This window comes from Arachis stenosperma, chromosome 2, assembly GCF_014773155.1.
Source record: "Arachis stenosperma cultivar V10309 chromosome 2, arast.V10309.gnm1.PFL2, whole genome shotgun sequence".
In the NCBI taxonomy this organism is placed as follows: Eukaryota; Viridiplantae; Streptophyta; class Magnoliopsida; order Fabales; family Fabaceae; genus Arachis; species Arachis stenosperma.
Window position 1 is genome coordinate 98,700,231 of NC_080378.1, and position 5,339 is coordinate 98,705,569.

General features: G+C 42.4%; 1 non-coding gene across 1 annotated transcript; it reads left to right on the plus strand.

Moving 5' to 3' along the window:
- The first annotated feature begins 4,653 nt into the window (after positions 1-4,653).
- LOC130964572 (small nucleolar RNA R71) lies at positions 4,654-4,760 on the plus strand. Its single transcript, XR_009080660.1, has one exon. It is a non-coding gene; the product is annotated as a small nucleolar RNA R71 (small nucleolar RNA).
- Positions 4,761-5,339: the final 579 nt, after the last annotated feature.

Below are 5,339 nucleotides of genomic sequence, written 5' to 3' on the forward strand. Positions count from 1 at the left end.
AATATACTAAAAAACTAACTAGATCATACTAAAAATATACTAAAAACAATGCCAAAAAGTATACAAATTATCCGCTCATCACAACACCAAACTTAAATTGTTGCTTGTCCCCAAGCAACTTAAGATCAAATAAGATAAAAAGAAGAGAATATGCAATGAACTCCAAAAACATCTATGAAGATCAGTATTAATTAGATGAGCGGGGCTTTTATCTTTTTGCTTCTGAATAGTTTTGGCATCTCACTCTATCCCTTGTAATTCAGAATGATGGCTTCCTTAGGAACTTAGAATCCAGATAGTGTTAATGATTCTCCTAGTAAAGTATGATGATTCTTGAACTAGCCATTTATGAGTCTTGGCTGTGGCCCAAAGCACTCTGTCTTCCAGTATTACCACCGGATACATACATGCCACAGACACATAATTGGGTGAACCTTTTCAGATGTGACTCAGCTTTGCTAAAGTCCCAATTAGAGGTGTCCAGGGTTCTTAAGCACACTCTTATTTGCCTTGGATCACAACTTTATTTCTTTCTTTTTCTCTCTCTTTTTTTTTTCGAAATTTTTTTTTTTCGTTTGCCTTTTTTTTTTTTTGCTTCAAGAATCATTTTTAATGATTTTTCAGATCCTCAGTAACATGTCCCCTTTTTCATCATTCTTTCAAGAGCCAACATTCATGAACCACAAATTCAAAAGACATATGCACTGTTCAAGCATACATTCAGAGAACAAAAGTGTTGCCACCACATCAAATAATTAAACTATTATAAAATTCAGAATTCATGCAATTCTTTCCTTTTCAATTAAGCATGTTTTTATTCAAGAAAGGTGATGGATTCATAGGACATTCATAACTTTAAGGCATGGACACTAAGACACTAATGATCACAAGACACAAACATGGATAACATAAAGCATAAAAATCGAAAAACAGAAGAATAAAGAACAAGGAAATCAAGGAACGGGTCCACCTTAGTGATGGCGGCTCTTTCTTGCTCTTGAAGATCCTATGGAGTGCTTGAGCTCCTCAATGTCTCTTCCTTGTCTTTGTTGCTCCTCCCTCATGATTCTTTGGTCTTCTCTAATTTCATGGAGGAGAATGGAGTGTTCTTGATGCTCCACCCTTAGTTGTCCCATGTTGGAACTCAATTCTCCTAGGGAGGTGTTTAGTTGCTCCCAATAGTTTTGTGGAGGAAAGTGCATCCCTTGAGGAATCTCAGGGATCTCATGATGAGAGGGGTCTCTTGTGTGCTCCATCCTTTTCTTGGTAATGGGCTTATCCTCATCAATGGTGATGTCTCCCTCTATGTCAACTCCAACTGAATAACAGAGATGACAAATGAGGTGAGGAAAGGCTAACCTTGCCAAAGTGGAGGTCTTGTCCGCCACCTTGTAGAGTTCTTGGGCTATAACCTCATGAACTTCTATTTCTTCTCCAATCATGATGCTATGGATCATGATGGCCCGGTCTATGGTAACTTCGGACCGGTTGCTAGTGGGAATGATTGAGCGTTGTATGAACTCTAACCATCCTCTAGCCACGGGCTTGAGGTCATGCCTTCTCAATTGAACCGGCTTTCCTCTTGAATCTTGCTTCCATGTGCGCCCTCTTCACATATGGTTGTGAGGACTTGGTCCAACCTTTGATCAAAGTTGACCCTTCTAGTGTAAGGATGCTCATCTCCTTGCATCATAGGCAAGTTGAACGCCACCCTCACACTCTCCGGACTAAAATCCAAGTATTTCCCCCGAACCATAGTGAGATAATTCTTTGGATTCGGGTTCACACTTTGGTCATGGTTCTTGGTGATCCATGCATTGGCATAGAACTCTTGAACCATCAAGATTCCGACTTGTTGAATGGGGTTGGTGAGTACTTCCCAACCTCTTCTTCGGATCTCATGGCGGATCTCCGGATATTCACCCTTTTTGAGTGAAAAGGGGACTTCGGGGATCACCTTTTTCAAGGCCACAACTTCATAGAAGTGGTCTTGATGCACCCTTGAGAGGAATCTATCCATCTCCCATGACTCGGAGGTGGAAGCCTTTGCCTTCCCTTTCCTCTTTCTAGAGGTTTCTCCGGCCTTGGATGCCATAAATGGTTATGGAAAAACGAAAAAGCAACGCTTTTACCACACCAAACTTAAAATGTTTGCTCGTCCTCGAGCAAAAGAAGAAAGAGAGAGTAGAAGAAGAAGAAATGAGGAAGAGGGAGATGGTAGTGTGTTCGGCCAAGAAGGGTAAGAAAGGGTGTTTAGGTTGTGTGAAAATGAAGAGTTGAAGAAGGGTATATATAGGAGAGAGGGGGGTAATGGTTCGGCCATGGAGGGTGGGTTTGGGAGGGAAAGTGGTTTGAATTTGAAGGGTGAGGTTGGTGGGGTTTTATGAAGGATGGATGTGAGTGGTGAAGAGAAAGATGGGATTTGATAGGTGAAGGGTTTTTGGGGAAGAGGTATTGAGGTGATTGGTGAATGGGGGAAGAAGAGAGAGAGTGATGGTGGGGTCCTGTGGGGTCCACAGATCCTGTGGTGTCAAGGAAAAGTCATCCCTGCACCAAATGTTGCTCAAAATCACGTTTTGAGCTATTTCTGGCGTTAAACGCCGGGCTGGTGCCCATTCCTGGCGTTTAACACCAGGTTGTTGCCCTTTACTGGCGTTTAACGCCAGTCTGGTGCCCCTTTCTGGCGTTAAACGCCCAGAATGGTGCCAGACTGGGCGTTAAACGCCCAACAGCTAGCATTACTGGCGTTTGAACGCCAGCTTCTTCTCCTCCAGGGTGTGCTGTTTTTCTTCCTGTTTTTCATTCTGTTTTTGCTTTTTTCATTGTTTTTGTGACTTCTTATGATCATCAACCTACAAAAAAGATAAAATAACAAAAGAAAATAGTTAACTATAAAACATTGGGTTGCCTCCCAACAAGCGCTTCTTTAATGTCATTAGCTTGACAGAGGACTCTCATGGAGTCTCAGAAATGCTCAGAACCGGGTTGGAACCTCCCAACACCAAACTTAGAGTTTGAATGTGGGGGTTCAACACCAAACTTAGAGTTTGGTTGTGGCCTCCCAACACCAAACTTAGAGTTTGACTGTGGGGACTCTGCTTGGCTCTGTTTTGAGAGAAGCTCTTCATGCTTCCTCTCCATGATGATAGAGGGATGTCCTTGGGCCTTAAACACCAAGGATTCTTCATTCACTTGAATGATCAACTCCCCTCTATCAACATCAATCACAGCCTTTGCTGTGGCTAGGAAGGGTCTGCCAAGGATGATGGATTCATCCATGCACTTCCCAGTCTCTAGGACTATGAAATCAGTAGGGATGTAATGGTCTTCAATCTTCACCAAAACATTCTCTACAATTCCATGAGCTTGTTTTCTTGAATTGTCTGCCATCTCTAATGAGATTCTTGCAGCTTGCACCTCAAAGATCCCTAATTTCTCCATTACAGAGAGGGGCATGAGGTTTACACTTGACCCTAAGTCACACAAGGCCTTCTTGAAGGTCATGGTGCCTATGGTACAAGGTATAGAAAACTTCCCAGGATCCTGCCTCTTTTGAGGCAGTTTTTGCCTAGACAAGTCATCCAGTTCTTTGGTGAGCAAGGGAGGTTCATCCTCCCAAGTCTCATTTCCAAATAACTTGTCATTCAGTTTCATGATTGCTCCAAGGTATTTAGCAACTTGCTCTTCAGTGACATACTCATTCTCTTCAGAGGAAGAATACTCATCAGAGCTCATGAATGGCAGAAGTAAGTCCAATGGAATCTCTATGGTCTCATTTTGAGCCTCAGATTCCCATTGGTCCTCATTTAGGAACTCAGAGGAGATTGGTACACGCCCACTGAGGTCTTCCTCAGTGGCGTCCTCCTCCTCTCTTTCCTCTCCATATTCGGCCATGTCTATGGCTTTGCACTCTCCTTTTGGATTTTCTTCTGTATTACTTGGGAGAGTGCTAGGAGGGAGTTCAGTAACTTTCTTGCTCAGCTGACCCACTTGTCCTTCCAAATTTCTGATGGAGGACCTTGTTTCATTCATGAAACTTTGAGTGGTCTTTATTAGATCAGAGACCATTGTTGCTAAGTCAAAAGTATTCTGCTTAGAACTCTCTGTCTGTTGCTGAGAAGATGATGGAAAAGGCTTGCCATTGCTAAACCTGTTTCTTCCACCATTATTGTTATTGAAACCTTGTTGAGGTCTCTCTTGATTCTTCCATGAGAGATTTGGGTGATTTCTCCATGAAGAATTATAGGTGTTTCCATAGGGTTCTCCTAGGTAATTCACCTCTTCCATGGAAGGGTTCTCAGGATCATAAGCTTCTTCCTCAGATGAAGCATCCTTAGTACTGTTTGGTGCATTTTGCATTCCAGACAGACTTTGAGAAATCAAATTGACTTGTTGAGTCAATATTTTATTCTGAGCCAATATGGCATTCAGAGTGTCAATCTCAAGAACTCCTTTCTTCTGACTAGTCCCATTGTTCACAGGATTCCTTTCAGAAGTGTACATGAATTGGTTATTTGCAACCATTTCAATCAATTCTTGAGCTTCTGCAGGCGTCTTCTTCAGATGAAGAGATCCTCCAGCAGAGCTATCCAAGGACATCTTGGATAGTTCAGAGAGACCATCATAGAAAATACCTATGATGCTCCATTCAGAAAGCATGTCTGAGGGACATCTTCTGATTAATTGTTTGTATCTTTCCCAAGCTTCATAGAGGGATTCTCCATCCTTCTGTCTGAAGGTTGGACTTCCACTCTAAGCTTACTCCATCTTTGTGGTGGAAAGAACTTTGCCAAGAAGGCATTGACTAGCTTTTCCCAAGAGTCCAGGCTTTCTTTAGGTTGAGAATCCAACCATATTCTAGCTCTATCTCTTACAGCAAAAGGGAATAGCATCAGTCTGTAGACCTCAGGGTTAACCCCATTAGTCTTGACTGTGTCACAGATTTGCAAGAATTCAGCTAAGAACTGATGAGGATCTTCCATTGGAAGTCCATGGAACTTGCAATTCTGTTGCATTAGAGAAACTAATTGAGGCTTAAGCTCAAAGTTGTTTGCTCCAATGGCAGGGATAGAGATGCTTCTCCCATAGAAATCAGGAGTAGGTGCAGTGAAGTCACCCAGCACCTTCCTTGCATTGTTGGCATTGTTGTTGTTTTCGGCTGCCATGTGTTCTTCTTCCTTGAAGAATTCGGTCAGGTCCTCTAAAGAGAGTTGTGCCTTGGCTTCTCTTAGCTTTCTCTTCAAGGTCCTTTCGGGTTCAGGGTCAGCTTCAACAAGAATGCCTTTGTCTCTGCTCCTGCTCATATGAAAGAGAAGAGAAAAAGAAAATGTGGAATCCTC